The sequence below is a fragment of the Pleuronectes platessa genome, chromosome 4 (genome assembly GCF_947347685.1).
Source record: "Pleuronectes platessa chromosome 4, fPlePla1.1, whole genome shotgun sequence".
Classification (NCBI taxonomy): Eukaryota; Metazoa; Chordata; class Actinopteri; order Pleuronectiformes; family Pleuronectidae; genus Pleuronectes; species Pleuronectes platessa.
The window spans coordinates 28,237,868-28,255,945 of NC_070629.1; the positions used below are offsets into that span (position 1 = coordinate 28,237,868).

General features: G+C 44.3%; 1 protein-coding gene across 2 annotated transcripts in view; it reads left to right on the forward strand.

The window, feature by feature from the left end:
* Positions 1-453: 453 nt before the first annotated feature.
* The window catches only part of kank1a (KN motif and ankyrin repeat domains 1a), a 46,460-nt gene continuing 28,835 nt past the window's right edge, over positions 454-18,078 (forward strand). Inside the window, exon 1 of one of the 2 annotated variants that reach the window (XM_053420583.1) lies at positions 454-645. The gene's annotated coding sequence lies outside the window, so the exon portion shown is untranslated. Of the gene's footprint in view, positions 646-8,725; positions 8,909-18,078 lie in introns of those variants that run through there. The other variant, XM_053420584.1, reaches the window with a different exon arrangement.

Genomic DNA, 18,078 nt, shown 5'->3' on the forward strand with positions numbered 1-18,078 from the left:
TTTTAACATGTTCTTATGTAACTTAAACTCTGTTATGTGAATGACGTTTTAACATGTTTTCATTTCGTATTAACACTATTTTTTATTAAATTGTATGTAAAGCACTCTGAGCTGAATTTCTTTGTATGAAAGGTGCTAAAGAAATAAACGTTATTATTTATATACTAATTATAAATGATATATGCACATTACATGTATCACCATTATTATCAGCATTATTATAATTATTTTTATAATTATTATAACTATTATAACCCATCGCCATGTTTTCCCCTGGAGGACTTTACCTCCACACGAGGAGGTCTCTCTGACTCCCTACCCCCGGAGAAGTGGGTCCCCCCGGCGGCAGGTACCTGTCCCACCTGCGGCCTCCATCCAGCCGGAGCTGCTCCGGGCCCCGGCCGCACTGCGCATGTGCGCCCGGGGAACAACTCGCCGCAGAGGCGCACCAGTACAAAGAGGCTCCGGCTGCTGGTGGTGGAGGAGCTGCCGGGACGTGTGGAGCTGTGTGGTGTCCGCCACCGGGCTCATGTTGACTGGTTTCACGTAAAGTTCACCCTCCTTTGAAGTTTCCCCTTTGAGAACCACCAGACCCGAGGAGGAGACGCTGCTTTCCAAGTCCGAGAAGAGACGCTCGGAAGTCGGGTGAGTGAATCTCTGTCTCCTCGCTGCGGATCACACAACTCGCTGCAGGGTCTTTAAACTTTGTGATGAAGTATCTTTAAAAGCATGCATGAACTTTTCTCTTCTCAATCTGTTCGAGTCCCGTGTGGCCTGTACGTGCGTGTTCTGGGTCAGGTGGTCCTGCTGGGACCAGACCAGACAATCCCATGAAGCGCTGCTGGTTAAGTAGGATTATGGTTAAAGTCATATGGTGTTTGTCGAATCTGCTCCTTGTGCTAATCTGCTGTGTGGGGGGGGAGACTCAGATTTGCTATCGTTTCCCGCGAACAAACAAGCAGGTTCGCGCCAAGCAGGTGTCGTGGAAATGTTTGAAGTAGCCCACATGCTGCAGTTATGGGTTGAACTTTGACCCCTGAGGGAAGGAGGTCAATGGAATGAGGAAGCAGCGTTCACCAGTGTCTGTGTGCGTCAAGATGAAAGATTCAATACTTTACTAAACTTCTCCTCAGTCTGACTTTATCTTGTGTATTGATATACACAAGTATTTATATTTTGTATTATACTTGTCTATATCAATCACTTAACTCATTGCTCTTTGCATCCGACTCGTGTTCACTAAATATAGTATTGAAAGCTTTATTTTATTCTAATATCTTAAAGATAATAATAATAATAAAGATAATTTTATTTCACATTTGTTCATGTTCCTTATGTTAATCTTTCCCACAGGCGGAATTAGATTTTAACCTTTTTTTTGCCTTATAAACAGTTGTTAGCCCAAACATGAGCTGTCCCCCCCCCCCCCCCCCCCCCCCCCCACACACACACAATAAGACTGCCTCCTTTAGGTAGCCCCCCCCCAGCAACAGAGTGAATGTTTGGTGCAGTTACCTCTTTGAAAATAGGTTAGTCACTGAAGCGTTGGGACGGGCAGGATCCAGTTGTGGGAGTCTTTGTTTCTCCGGGGGGGGATGAAAGGACGATGAAAGGACACATTTGTCGGAGCCTTCACAAGGTTCCAGCTGCAGCCTCTGAAGGACGCAGCCCCGGACATGAGACAGAACGAGGGACACCAGCACCCGTAGAGCAGGAATCACTAGTGGCCTGCAGGTGGACAGCTGTTCTGGAATCTGGTGGTTCTTGTCTTCACACTTTACAGTCTCTTTTTTTATGAGAAGGAGGCAGTTGGCTCGGTTGGGGGGGGGTCCTTTAAAATCTGTAGGCCATTATTCTTTCCTTTTGGCTTCGCACATTTCCTCGAGTGTCAGCAGTTTGAAACCACATCGTTCAACCGTCTCCTAATAACCCTTTTGAGGCTTGTGTTGGTGGCATCTCCTGGACGGATCCTGCTCCTGTGCTGGTGACCCGTCCCTCCCATGTGACCTGGTAATCCCTCGTCATCACACGATTCCACACTGACTCATCTTTGCCTGGGATTTAACAGCTTAAAACCAGGATCACAAACATCCTTGTGCCTAAAAAAAAAACAAGGTTATTCTCTCTTTCTTTCTTTCACCACGTTCATTCCTCCTCTTGAAACACAGAACATCCCATGACTCCCATCAGAAGCTTCTTTCTAGGCTCCTGAAAGAGGCGGTCGTCCACTTTGAGATATATGGTGTATTATGGTCCATATCTGGTGTCCAGTGTCCAAACCTTCTGCTCAGAATTGGTGGCGGGGGAGCAGCGGCATGTTGTTGGGCTGTAGACCTTGATGGTGGTCCCTATTGTGCTGGTGAAGAGCTGAGGGGGGGGTCAAACAGAGGGCTCTTCATCTTCTCAGGCTTTCCCACTTTTTTTTTTTTTTTAAAGTAAAGAAAGATAAAGCAGTGAATTGATACTTCAGGGCTGAAGAATATGAGCATTGTGACGGTGGTCTAATGAAATTCTTTGGCGGCCGGTTTGGCACTTTTGGCTCGTTCGCTGAATCCATTTTTCTACACTTGCGTATAATAAAACTTGATTTCATCCAACAAAGCATTCCTTCGGATACAGAAAGTCCCAACCTGTGGTGTCTTCGGTGAACCTTTGAATACTCCCTGTTGGAAAAAGTAGTTATGGCTGCTTTTTGCTGATATAACATTGATCCTCACACTTCATTTATGTCGTTAACTCGATACCAAAGTCCTGAACTGGCATTTTTTTTCAGTATTTGCGTTATTTCTGAAGCTGGTATCGGATAATCTCTAGTCTTCATTCATAAAAACGTGAGAATTTCCCTCTGATCATGTTTTTGTTTATGAAATAAACTTTAATCTCTCTAAGATGCTTGTTTTTTTCCCCCTTGGCAGAGACAGAGCTTGTTATGGACACTGCAACCAGCAGACATGTCTTGTTTTGCCCAAATACAAAGTTTACAGACCCTGTCTTCAGTGTGTTTTCAATCTGTTCATCTGTCTGCACATTCTACTCAAGAGTAAAAACCAGTATTTACCATTTAAATGTCCTTAATTTTTGACATTGATGCCTTAAAACATATCAGAACTACTGCGATTCGTTGTGTTTTTGTATGAAAAAGTTATGGGAAGGTGTTTTGGTAATAAGATGTGTAAATGTTAAACTACAGATGATTTGTATTGTCTGTTTTTATTTATTTTAAATAAACAGTTTCTGAACAAGTTTCTATCTTAAACTGATAATGACTCAGCATATGTACATAGATCCTCAGCTCACGTGCCTCCTGTTTATTCCACTGATTTCTCTGAGCTCAGATTTGCCCTTTTTGTACAAAAGCTTAAGAGTTAAATCTGTACATTGTTCAAGTCCCCGGCGACACACGGAACATTCCTCATTTCCCATTAACACATAAGCAGATCTGGGGGCAGCACGGGCTGGCGTTGGTTGGTACGTGAGGCTCAGCGGCCCTCGGGGTCCACATCATCAGACCAGGTCACTCGGCCTTTTGTGGACACATGGCAGAGGTCTCTCAATTAACACCTCGGTGAGACGAGCCTTCTGTCCACATGATCAAAGCCGGGCCTCCACCGCTCAGATGTGTGCCCCCCCCCCCCCCCCCCAGCAGCCGCCACCTCCCTGTGATTACGACTCCCCGTCCCTCCACTGTTTGTTTGGAGAAAATGACTTCCACTCCGCTGAGCCGTCTGATCGCTTTGCTCGTCAACTCCGGCCCGGGCTTCTTCTTCCGGCTGTGAACTTTTTGTGCCGTGCGGTGTTTTGCTCTGTAATTTTGAGGTAGAGGAGGTGCTGGGTTGTAATTTTAAGTTCTGGTCGAACATCTGTGCGTCTGTGGTCGCGTCCCATTTGTGCCTCTCTTGCATGTTTCAGTGCTAAAAATACCGGGGGAGTTTTCGAGGTGTTTTAACTTGGAGAGATGGATTTTTCTGTACTCGAGTACTTTTTTGTATCTTCTGAGAGAGTTCCCCTGCTGGGTAACCGCTCTGGCTGTGGAGGTGAAGGGAGTTGTTGCAGCTGCTCAGGTTTCTAAGTGTGGGATGAGAACCTACATGAGCCTCAGGGACTGCCCTGTTATTACCAGATCAAATCTACTTTATATAGTAAATCTCCCAAAACTCACTTTCCAGAAAACAAACCTTACGGAGAACTGCCCCGAAGAATATTTAATGAAAACTTAACTGTGAAGTGAGATGTCGGATTAGGTTAAATAAATATCACACCATTTTCCAACAAGCATTTACCTGGAAGATATAAAATAAGGTGCAGCAGAGCAGACTGTAAATTCGGTATTTGAACATGATAAAAACATAAAGGTGAAGTCGAGCTCCGGGGAATCCTCCTAAAAGATTTGCCGCGGCCCGGGGCAGCTGCCAGGCCGGCACCACATTGTTTTCGGTCATTATTCGGCTGATCAAAGCACTGGCAGAACTTTGCAATAATCTTTTCAAATCAGCACTTCCTGGATTTAGAAGCTTAACAGAGCCGGGGTGGAGACCTGTGATGGGTTTGTGTGAGTTGGGGTTCGGCTTTTTAATGTGCAGATGTTACCAGGAGTGTAAAACACAGAATACAAACATTAAAGTTGTTTACTTTGTAATGCGCACACAAATGATTTTCAAAGGGCTGCAGGCTGCACAAAGTTATAAATCCAGCCTCCTCCATGTTAGGGACTGGGACCAGACTAAATCAGAGGACAATGGTCAAGTGTTAGTTTTTCTAGTATGGTTACTGGTTCTCTACTGGGGAGGCTGTGGTAACTTATCTTCATTTCTGAATAGTGCAAGTAGGTGGAGATGTAGCTGCAGTGATGCTAAGCTAATTTAGCTGGCTACTGGCCTTTGCATCATATTTTGCCTACAGATTTAAGGATCCTGAGAGAAATCAAAGTACTCAACATGATGTCAAACTTTTTGCCCCCTCGTGGTAGAGATGTTAATGAACTAAAAGAAATGTCCATTTATCATCCACTTTGCTCGTTGAGAAATATCCATCCACTGAACGTTCACGCGGCCCAGCTTTCTCTCCGTCTCGTTAATTAGCTCCAATGCTCTTTTGAACCCCATAATCGCTGAATGAGCAGAAGCCATTGTCTCCCTGATGGTCGACTTGATAACCTCTCTTTGCCTCTAAGGCCTGTGGAGCTTAAGAACCCATCAGTGGTCGACTCGGAGGCTTGGGTTTCTCCTGGTGCGTCACTTATTGGCTCAAAGAGAAACTCCACGCCCACAAACTGTCATGTTTACCTGTCAAGAATATGTCCACAAAAAAAACTGAACTGAAACGTTCCCTCCTCTGGACCCGGATGGGATTTCATCTCTTTTGATAATCTAGTTGTTTCAGCCTGTGTTGTTCTGGAGAGGTGTTGGCCGGTTCCCTCGTGCAGGCTTCAACCTGCTCCAGGTTTCAGTTTGTGAGGAGCATCGTGGCGGTGAACATGAATGAGTGAAGGTATTTCTCTGTGCGGCTCGGATTAACCCCCGGCCAAAACCTTGAAGTGTGTTTCACAAAGATGTTTTGTTTCCCGGTATGTTAATCCCCCTGCTCCTGCCTTCAGGCCTCCGCTCGGTCACTATGGGCTCGTTCATATCACACATGTTCAGGAGGAAGCATTGATATTTGCTATTTGAAAATTAATTTGGTGTAAATGAGACCACGAATGTTTTTCTCTTCTCCTCACAGAAGATTTTTGTTTAGAAAGTTTCCCTATAATAGTTTTCTGAGTAGTAGCTAGATACCTAACTGAATAACTTTGATCCCATGTTAACACAAAAGGCAATTGCTACTTATTGCTGTGATATTTGACCAAGATCTCACATCTTGATAAAGGGCGTGTGAATTGGGGCCTTATCTTTACAGATGGAAGTTGTTAGAGCAGCGGTTGTCTTCATGTTTCTTTGCCATGTGTTGTGCCGCTGGCAAAGACTTCTCGCCGAGTCTGAGTCTGGAGTTTGTTTTGAACACTCAACTGTACTGTTAGGACCTTTTGATTCATGTGATGGTGATTAAAGAGATTAATGGTGTTCTAATCTGCTTTTGGGAACGTTCAGTGTCATATTTATCAAAATTATGAAAACATTGTTTGTGTACATGTGACAGAAGTGGCCCCTGTTTATTTTATTATAGTGCCAGGTCTGGAACCAAACCTGCAGCCGCTCCTGGTTTTGTGGGGATGAGTCCTTCTCTGGTTCAGAATCCCCACATTGAGTCACGTTCACTCTCCTCCATGTTTGTTTGTATAGATCATATAGATCAGCCCTGATGGTCGATGAAAGCGTTTTTTTTTTTTTTAGATGTACAGATAAACCGGCTCAACGTCAACCTTCGTGCTTTGGGTTTTTCTTGTCTCTGCTGCAGTGGATGTGTTGATCCTGTAAATTAAATTAATTGCACATCAGAAACTAACCCTGGAGTAGCGGCACAGTTCCTGACTTGGCTTGCTGAAAAGGATTGTTTTGATTTTTAACCACGATGGGAAGAATGCCAGATAAAACGGAATGTGGGGAGGCAGCGAACTCCAATTATCCCTCAGTGCCTAACCCACGCTTTGAGGGAAAAGCTGATTTTATTTACGATCACATTCCGAAAAGAAGAAGAAGAAGCAGCTTCTGCTGTTTTTGTGGATTTTGCTCCCAGGCAGAGCTGCAGTGAAGGGAAAGTGTTCAAATTCAAATGCCCACAGCTCCTTCGTGCACTTAGCTGTTGACTGCAGTGTTTCCCACAGAATTCATTCAATCCACAGCCATCTTCAGACGTGACCTACTGGTAAGAGACGGTGAATTGACTCCCTGGTTTACCCCCAGTCTGCCTTTCACACATGCACAATGCAGAAGGAGGAACTGCATCGCGTGCACATGCACATCTGCAGCTGAGGCTATGAGGTCTGTCTGCATGGATACAACTTTATGGATGATAGAGTGCACATCTCAAATTGGGCTGCACACAGCTATACTACAATATTACAATTATGAAACTGTGACAGGAGGAATTAGAACATGGCAGAGAGCCAGAGTCTAGATAATTTATGGGAACCACTAACTGTCCATATGGAATTTGTGCCGTGACCATTAACTCCACTTTTCCAGTCAGGATTCTTTTAAGTGGTTTTTCCCTCTCTGATTGAACTCGGCAGAAACCGCAAATGCCTCCATAATGCAGATTGTGAACCAGCTGCCTCAGGTGCTGGTGGGACTTCCTGCCTTGCCCCATGGTGTCCAGTATCATCCGAGGCATTTGCCAGGGATTAAACCAGTCGTGCCTTTGTTGTGACTGGGTCATGTTAGACTCCTGCAAGTCCTGGCGCTTGTGTCTCTCCGTCTTCAAGCCGCAGAAACGATAGAGATCGACAAAACATCGAGAACTTTCACATTCCAAACCTCCAGGGCCGCGTGCGTCAGGAGGAAGTGTCCGTTTGTAGAAGCCCCCTCAGCTCCTCATTATCCCACTCATCTCCACTGGTGAGAGGCGGGTCGTCTGAACCGGGGGGGGAGGAGAGGAGAGAAGAACCCCGCCTGCTTCTTGTACACTAATCAAGACAATGCAGGTGCAAAGTGAAGTCGGGGGTTAAAGGGATCCTGTGATAATCCCTCAGCTATGTAGGCGTGCACAGACTTTGCTTGTCAGGTTAGTGTTTCACAAGAAGGCGGTTTGAGTCGATTCAAACAGAACTGAACCCGTATCAGGAGCGCTAGCTGCCCACGAGCGGGTGGCACACGAGCCCTGTTACCACAAATACCCCATTCTGCTAATGTACAGTCGTATTTTAGTGAGAACATTTGCATTTGTCAGTTTTATTAATATTTACAACACAGAATATGTCTTAAATATATCTAGAAATAAGGAACCCAATTGTTAGCCCCGCCTCCTCCTTGTTAGTGGATGGCACATGGACCAAACAACAAATTCAAAGTGCATGTTGCATAAAATGTTGATAAAGGTAGTTTTCTCCTTTTTGGTCCGTTCTTATCACACTTGTATGTTCAGGGGCTTTTTTTTTCTTCTCCTAAATTTGGTTTTAATTAATAATTTGATGCTCTGTAAACAAAGTGACATGTCATGATTGACAGCTGAGCCTGACCCGAGATGTGGGTACACACAGACTCTGGGTGGTTTGGCTTTGTTTCTGGATAGTGGGAGGATTTCTTTATGTATAGTCTCTTTGCTTTACATTATTCTTCTAAAGAGCTTTTGTGCGTGTGATTGACAGCTGAGTCTGACTTGCAGTGGGTGGAGCTTGTGTATCGCACCGTGGCTCCTCATCGTAAACCACTCTGCACAGACGAGAGCAAGATGACACCAGTTTACTTTTTATAGAGCAAATGATTGATTAAGAAGACGAGCACATTTATTGATAATTGGGTTTAATGCTCCTCTTTTCTTTTCTCACTATAAATCAACTCACGTTTAACAGGGTTTAACCAGAACCCCCCCCGAGGGAGATGGTGGGTTTAAATCTGAAATAATAGATGTTGGGCGTAGTCTCGCTTTAACGAGAGGAAAGGTGCACCGTGTTAGAAACCTTGCCTAGAGCAGCGTTGGCCCCAAACTCTCCAGAGCGGCTGAGTTCATCTCCTGGATGCTTGTGTTGACTGCTGGGAGAAGCCCACACCCTCGGCCCACTGGTCACCAGCCTGCTCATGTTGCAGGCTCCCTCGCTGGCTGGTATTGTCAGGTTACACAGTGTGTGTGGTGTCTGAGCGGCTGTGTTGCGATTGGCTGGTGCTCGGCTGTGTGAGACACCGCCGGGTGACGTCTCCATGCTAATCCCACTTCTCTCTCTGGGATGTTTTCTCTCTGGTGGCACTGGGAGCTCTCTGTCAGTCGCAGCTGAAGGGAAATGCAGTCGCGAAGTAACTTTTGCAGAACGAGGAAGGTGAGTGAAAATTATGTTTTTGAGTTGGTTAGATCCATAACCGTGTAACCTGCTGATGCCAACACTTTTTGTTTGTTATTCATTGAGCCGATAAAGGCTGCGTTTAACTAGTATCTCTATTTTAAAGATAACGGCAAATACCAAGAGGACACAATCTTTGAAACTGTCTAATTCACACAGGCTGCCTGGTGAATCAATTCATAATTTGAATCCTCTGCACCAAAATAGGACTTGTTGGTCATGTTGAATAAAAACATTAATATTTTAACAGTTGAGGGTTTCTTTGTACAAATTACAGAATTCGTTCTCTCAGAATCCTATTATGTAAATATCTCAGGACCTTGTTTATCAGGTTTGAATCCCTCGGGGGAGTTGATGTCGGTTCCGACCTCCACCAGGAGACCGTGACACGTTATCACTGTGTTCAGGTTCCTAAACCTTCTGTGAGGTACTGAACATGCTGATCATAAGAAACATGGATACTGTACTAATTATGTAAACTGGGATATGAAAACTTCTTTTATTATAATGTCTCATGTTCCACGTATATACGCCTCATTCTGAATATGATCCCAAACACAGACCCAAAGCCAGTTTATTAAGATGCATGTTGCATTTCTTGCTATATTATACTGTTGGTTATAATATGTGGAAATGATGATACTATAATGTTTCTGCTACTGTGTCATCTGACAAATACTGAAGCTTCACCAAACTGCTGTTGTTGATGTGATTGTTGTTTTTCGTGGGGAAAGAAACAGTCAGAGCAGCAGATTTGAGATCTGTGAGAGGGTCGATGGTGTGAACTAGGACGAGGGTCTGGTTTAAGGTTTTGTCTGTGGGGTGTGGTGGGGGGGGGGGGGGGGTCTGTTGTGTCTACAGCTGCTGCCTGACACATTCCTAGTGAAGAGCCAGTCACTCTGACCTCACGGCCGACTGAGCCTCCACCTTCTGACTGTGCACATGGCAGCTGGCAGTTTGGTTTGGATTCAGCTGATATCAGTGTAAATGTTGCCCGTTTTGAGGAATATAGAACTTTATACATTTTTTTTTTTTGCTGCTTACAACCGTGTGTAACTTTCCACTTTCCAAACAAGTTGTGTGTTACTGAAACGCACAAACTGCTGCACAAGTTGAGACGGATGATGGTGATTAGAGTCAGAACGATTTATGGGTTGTCTTCATGATATTGGCAGATATGAGTCCTTAACAGACAGACTGGCATCAGTGGTTGTTTGCCAGTATGCACCAGTATGACAACTTTCTATTATACAGAACAAACGGTTTGCCCGGCTGTGGCTCAGGAGGTAAAGAGGGTTGTCCACTAAACAGAGGGTCTGTGATTTGCTGATACCTTATATAAAACATAAAGTTCATGGTTAAACTGTTAAATATCAAACCTCACTTACATGTCTTTGTCACAAGGGTTTGATTAATCATTGAAATTGATTTAAACTGGTAATTGTGTCGTCTCTGAGACAGTTGGGGACAAACAGTGCCTGATTCTCAGCTCCACATTTTTGAACTGTTCCAAAATTATCATAACTTTCTTCCTGTTTGAAGTGGAGGCCTCGTGCCACACTTCACCTGTTTGAAGAACTTCCCCCCTAATTTAATTTGCCACCGGTGTGTGACAAACCAGTACAGAACTCAAACAGGTAAATGAAACTCAGGTCTGGTGCTAAGATCGGAAGCAAAGTCTCAGTTAAAACCATCTGCAGCCTCGTGCCTCTGAGTGAGTGTATGTACATCTTCCCGAAGGAGGTCAGGCGTTTCTCGGTAAACTGTTAAACTGCAGCAGTAAATTATTTCCTCTGGCGCTCGGCGGGGCTTTGTTTACAGTGGAGATTGACTCCCTGGTGGCAGCACTGGTCTTATCTGCCGGGGGCCGAAGCCTCAGTGCACACGGGGCCCTGCTGTCAGCGCACTGTTTTTAATATGAGGCTGCATATACAGGAGAGAACGCAATTCAACATGCCACGTTAATTACAGACAAACACAAACTGTGTGGGCCGTGGGCTCACAGACAATTCACTGGACGTGTGGTGTTTGCAGCTTCGTGGTGATAAAGGCTTCGGTTTGCTGTTGAGCGTCCGTGTTTGACCGTGTGACTCGAATCTTTGCCTGTAGCACTGTGGTGAAGACAGTGGGACAATGGCCGTGGCTCAAGTTACAGTTTCCACAGAGTGAGGGGCAGGTCTCCATGGCAGCGCTGGGCCACTGGTTCCCTGATCTATCCTGACCGACTGGGGGCTGGGACTGGGAGATGGAGGCTGCTGGTGACCTGCTGTCCTCCCATTTGTCCTGTCACAGTTTCATAATCAGACAGAACTCCTCATAAAACCAGTTGTGACCTCACACAAATATCATTTAGAATTTGTCCAATCCCAGTCCGACTAGCTTGCTCCCAATAGGCTTGCGTCAGTTGTCCACACTAAAAGTGTAAATGGTTTGTGTTGCCTTTTACTGGAGGGCATCTAAAGATGTTTGTGTAGCACTGAGATACGTTATCACCACACCAGGTCCACAGGAAGCTGTGAGTCCCTCTTCTGTTTATTCAAATCAGAGATTGTGCTTTTTCAGTCGTATGGAAACACAACGACAGCGTCTCATGTTAATTACACAAACGACAAAGTGAGATTCTATTGTCTCATAACTGTGACCTCTGCAAACTGGAGATTACTTCATTATATTACATGCTCATGTTTACTCTGCAGAAACAAAACACTTTTGTCGGTGTGTCTCTGGTCAAAACATGAAAAACCTGCTTAATGAGTTTATATATATATATATATATATATATATATATATATATATATATATATATATATATATATATATATATATATATATATATATATATATATATATATATATATATATATATATATATATATATATATATATATATATATATATAAAGTGTAAATGGTTTATATATATATATATATATATATATAAACATTTAGCTAAAAGAACCAAACAGACATGGTGATGTCTTCTCCCCCCCCCCCCCCCCCCCCCCTCCCCTCATCCGCTTCCATCCTGTTCACATGCATATTCAGGGACATCTGCCACCAAAACCTCCCCGACAGCAACTGATGATTGTTCCTTACCTTGTGCTGAACTGAAATAATAATAATATTAATAATAGTGGAGCAGGGGTAACCAACCAGTCAGGTCAATATTTGTTCCCGGACGGCGGCTGTCTTCTGTCTCAGAGACGCTTGGTGATGTGTGGATGTTCTTCAGAAACTCAAACTGCAGGATAGTGGACAAGAGATGAAACATTAGATTAAAGCCACTGATTCCTGAGAAAAGGCTAAAAACACTGAACCACATTTTAAACTCAAACATGGAGGTTGTGAGTGTTTGTGTTTTAAACCTCCACCAGTTTAAACTATAACATTTCTCACTATATACATTTCATTTAGCTAATGAGGAGATCAGGAGTGCGTCTCAAAGGATTGTGGCAAATTGCTGATTTTAAAGGATGCATGAACGCAGATGTCTAAATCCAACAAATAAAATGATGAATTTAGGAGTACACTGCTATGTATACAAGTACCACTTCATAGTGTTTAAGTCTTTGTATCAGTAGCCCCAAGATAAAGCTTTTACTCCCACTACTTGACCTGCAGTATTCTCAGAAAACCTTTAATTTGATGGTTCTTCCCTCACCCACACGGCTTCCTTTCATTGTAATCGTGCTAACAAAAAACCTGCTGTAATGATTAAAAACATAACTTCTCCAGCGAAGGTAATTTGAAATACTGTAAGTTCTGTCAGCGTGTGTCACGTTTCTCACCGATCTGTGGGAACCTGGCAAACTAGGAATATGTTTTTCTGCTTTCAGAGCTGAGAAAAAAAACCATGTCTGTCCAACAAAGCACGACACATTATGAATAATTTTTCACGAGTTGTTGTTTTTCTGTATTCCCCCCCCCCCCCCTCCAAAAAGTGACGTGGAAAATTCCCAGAATACCGCGGTAGTTAATCCCTTTGTTTTGGTGGAAGTGGGGATCCTCCCGGCACACGGAGGGCAGCCATAGTGCCACAGTGTTTCCAGTGGAATGTAACTGCCATTGTTGACCAGGATGACTCCCACTGGGAAGACAGCCCCTCCCCCAAACCCTTCCTCGCCCCCTCACCCCTGCACTGCCAACATAATACAATGTGTTGCATTATACCTATGAGGCATGCTACTGTTTTCATAGCCTATGACCCCGTGACCGCGAGCCGAGGCCAAGATAATGAAAAGGATGACGAGGAAGTCATTGGTTAGTCCCACAGTTATTACAGCTTCCTTTGCACGACCACGGCTGGGAATTCAAACCTTTTATCTTCTCAGACACGGAACAGACGGATTTCTTTCTTTGTGTAGTTTGTCTAATTCTATCTCATTCATATCAGTATAACAGAAGAAACAAAACCAAATAAAGTTTTGTTATTGTTTAATTTGTCAATATATTTGAATTTATTGAGCATTTAGTCTATTAAGTTTCCCTAAAAACCAAATACTTGTCGATATTTCTCAGAACCTGATGTGACGTCCTGCCATAAGGAGTCAATACTTAAATAAGTAATTTTATAAAGTACTTAAACTTTTGAGAAGTGGAACCAGAATATATTTGGCATTTGTTTGTTATGGTTTTAAAAGAGTTAGGCTGACGTTAATACAAATATTCTGATTTCTTTTACATATGATGAATTTTTTAGAATTTTCTTTCAAATTACACATTGTGATGACATAACAATTTGTAATGAGGGAATAAGAAACCTGAGAAAACATCATTAACCCTTTGAGATGATGGAGCTGATCATTTATTTACCTTATCTGTTAAATCAAGCCCTTCCCCTGTCTCTTCTCTCTCTTGGAAAAACACCCCCATTTGCTGTTTTTACTGCTTCCTGAAGCCGTTGGGGGGGGGGGGGGGGGGTTCACTGTACGAAGACAGGGAGTCTCCATGTTGTTGTTCTTGGAGGATGGACACAGCTCAAGTGTCAGTAGCCTGTCAGTGATGAAGAACACACCTCTCACAGACCGTTTGAGTCTGTGGTTCCGTTTTTTTTCCACGTGTCACTTGATATCAGGCCTTTCTGTGTAGACTGGACATGTATGAACCGAATGAGATCGAATAGAAATAGATATTAATAGTTGCAGTTTCCTTTTGGCTTGTTTATAAAAACGTTTATTTAAAACCGTGGCTCTCTGATGCGGTCACGGTTTTGCCCCGATTCCACTTGCACGATCTCTTTTGTTCCCGTTTCCTTGTCGCTTCCCCCTTGGGAACAAATCAGATTTTTGGGAGTAAAGTGGCGTGTGGAGGCCCGTCAGTGAGGACGCCCGGGGCTGCTGACACAGGGAGAGGAGGAGAAAGGGTTTCCCTTGAGGAGGAGGTTTGTGCCTCAAGGCTACTGTCCTCCCTCCTCTCCCCCCTTCCTTCCTTCCTTCCCCATACGCACCTTTTTATCTACCCTTCTCCCAGTGGAACAAATCATTTAGCTGCCACCCTAATGGGATTAGTCCTCTCCCTCTCTCCCTCCCTCCCTCCCTCTCTCTCTTGTCTCTGTTCCTTTCTTTCAAAAAGCTGGAGTCCATCCTTAAGTTCTTCTCTTTTCAGGCTCGGCTTTTAGGAAAAAAAAAAAGACTCCTCTGGTCCATCTCAATGAAAAGAGATAAAAATGTGAATTAATGAGGAATAAATGGAGCGTTTTCAGAGCCTCCTCCTCCTCCTCATTGGGCCTCGTGGAGTTTACTCAGTTTGCTGGTGAAGTCTCCTCGGCTGTGGTCTGCGTGGATGAAGGTGACATTCAGCCAGCGTCTGTTTGCTCTTAAATAAACCTGATAGCTGCTGTTTTGGTGCGTTATCATCACGAGGCGTCCCGGCGCCGGAGCGAGGGTTAACCGAGAGGTCCCTCAGATTAGCACGCTTGATATCCCCTGATGAGAAACCACGCTGGAGCCTGTTAATCACAGTTACCCACTGATGTCACCACATGATAAACAATGAGTCCAGCTGAAGGGACAGAGGGATCACAAAAGACGGGCCGGGCGTCGGGGGACCAGCTGGGGACGAGCTGCTCAACAGATGGACATGTGCATCACTGTCCTTTTTGTTTTTTAGGTCTTTATCACAGAAACCACCACATGACAAATGCAGTAGCAGGAAGTAATTGCATAATAATTAAAGTATAAAAGCCCGTTCGCATCAGAGAGCAACACCAGGAAGTTCACCTGCTGGTCTTTGTGTGAGAGGCTCAGTTATGAACGCGGCAGGAATTTGATTTCTGATTAAAATGTGAAGCCTGAGACTGAGGAACACAAGCTGCTCGGCCACCTGTTGGTCCCACAGTCAGTCGCTGCCCTCTGTTTGCACACTGATCTACAGAATCTGAGCAATCTGACTTCAAACTGATTTTAAATAGTTCAGGTTTGGTTTGAAAGCATCTCATCTACCAGAGCCTGTTCTCATCTTGTGGTGGAGCGGCCCCTGAAGCCGGCAGGCGTCTCTCCAGCTCTCCGGTGATGCTCGGCCGACCTTTTAGTTCCCAGGACCTGAACCATGGCACAGCTGGGACTGAAGCCCCCTAGAGAGGAAAACCTGGCTCTGGAGGGAGTGCTGATTGATTTTGAAACTGTCCTGGTTCTGCTTTGAAAATGAAATGTGGAGGGAAAAGGCCACTGCTCACGATTTGAAACAATAGGTCAGTTTGAGAAGAGTGTTTAAACAGTTAAATGGAAAAAAAAAAAAGATAAATGAAAGTAAAGAAATGAGTGTGTGTGAAGGTGAAGGTTGGTTTTATTAGACCTTGAAAACCATCACGTCTTTATCTCTCGACCTTTTTTTTTTTTAAACTCCTTCTGCAAACATCAGTTGCCTTAAACTGAGTGATCTTTTAAAAGTTCCTACAGTGAAACGAAAACAGAATCGAGACACACACACACACACACACACACACACAGGGACACACACACACACACCAACACACACACTAGGGATGGCCTAAACATTTTTTGGGCCTCAATCCTAATCTGTGTCCTTGACCTCTGGTCGGGGGGAGCGGCGGTTGTCCACCGATTTAGAAGATCTGCAGTTCAAATCCCACGCTCCTCCAGTCTGTGTGCTGAAGTGTCCTTGGGCAAGACACTGAACCCTGAAGTGCCCCCCCGATGTCTGCACCATTAGTATGTGGAGGATGTGTGCTTGAAGAAGAAGATGTTTCTCTTTATGATACTGTAAGGTTGCACTATGAAACTACTTGATAAGAATGTAGTACAAATGGATGCAGACTCATGAGTCTTTGTAGCCTAGTCCCCCCAGTTAACCCAGTGTCCTCTCCCCTCACGTGATCATTATGGGACCCATACATCAGTGGAACCCCTCCGTCACCTCCTGGCTGTAATCCAGTGTAGCGTGACTCATTAGCACCATCGCTGGTCCAACAGCTCGAGTGTTTGTGTTGCTCTGAAGATAAACGTCTAATCAAGAGCCTCCAGGTTTGATCCTGGAGAAGTGATCTGCTCCACCAGCAGGAGGTTTCTGTTTCTGACACCTACCTGTCAATCAGGAAACTTTTCCTCACAAGTCTGTAGTTTCTTTTCAAAGCTGCTTCTCTTAACAGGCTCAGCTCAGTTCAGTGGAAGAGCTGCTCCTCCCTCCTCCGGCCTGTGATGAGTTTAATTAGCTTGTTCTTCTTTGTCCGGCCGCTGTCAGAGGGAGAAGGGCAGCAGAGGATCTCATTGGTCCGTCTCGCAGAGGTCAGCAGCGTGGGCTCACTCGCCACAAAAGCAAACATGGGAGCACTTAAGACGGGGAATTTCTCCCACAATGCCTCTTTGAGCGAGCTGACAGCGGGAGTGAAAGCTCGGGGAGTGTCTCCGGAGCTACAGTGTGCAGACACAGGCCGTTTGAGGCTAAGCTGGGTTTTGAGAATGTGATGAAGGAAATAAACCGAAGAACAAGTCTCTCCTGTTTTATTTACTCTTATCACTCCATCAAAATTAGATTAGGGCTGCAACAAAAACTAATTTCAAAAGTTTATTAAGTTTGCCAAGTTTTCCTTTTTCCAATTATTCGTAATAATACAATGAACTTTATCAATTTCGCAGTATGTGCTTGACAGAAAGCATCAGTAAAATTGCTGCTAAGTTTATTATCTATTCTACTAATTGATTAATTGGTGGACTGCTGCAGCCGTGGCACTAAAATGAAAATGTATAAAAGCGACTTAAGTTAAATATGGTGTTACCGGTGCAGCCAATCATAAAAGCTGGACTGTTATGAGGTCCTAGATACAGATACTGGACTTGATTCGTCTTATATAATAATATCAGCATAACAATAATCAGCAACAAGTTTGATAAGTAACTTTTCCACGGGTAAAAAATATATTTCTGCTTTTTTCTGTTTTATATATTTGTAAAAACCAAATCTCCTTGGGTGTGGACATGTTGAAAATGCTGCCAGTATTTAGGAGGATTAAATATTGGAGTTTTGTTTGACTTGACAAACTTTCGACTTGCTCTCTGTGGAGTTCGTGCGGTGCCTCATCCAGGGTTCCCTTCGCCGGGCTCTGTGTGGTATTCGCCAGCCCGAGGCTCCTCTCCACTCTCATGACTCCACTCAAGAGCTAAACAAATACGTGGCTCCAGCCTGTCCTTGGTCAAGTGCAGGCTGAATAGAGCAGGGCGTGTGTGGGGGGGGGGAGGGAGAGAGGGATGTGTGAAGGGAGGATGACCGAGGCTGATTCGGGGAGAGAGGGAGGACAAAGAGAGAGGGGTGACAGAACGAGGATGGTGGAGCGAGGCCGAGGGACGAGTGTGTTTCTGTGCATCTCCGACTCGGCTGCTGTTTGGGAACCGGCTCAAACTTCAACTCTCTGTCGGATAGAGACGCTGCAGGAAACACAGGGTGAGATTTAAACTTCTTTGAAGGTGCAGAAAGATGGACGTGGAAATGCAGGAGTAAAATGTAGCTTATTTAAGCAGTTTTTTCCTCTGAATTAAACCTTAATAAATGAAAATAATCTATAAAATCTGCAGTGCCCTTCTGGATTTGGCCGTAAAGATGAAGTAAGTGTTCTTTGGGTGATTTCACAGTGAATTGAGTTCAGTCTGAGGTTTGTTGTCCTCTAATGCTCTGTGGGTCTGAATCATGTGTGTCCTC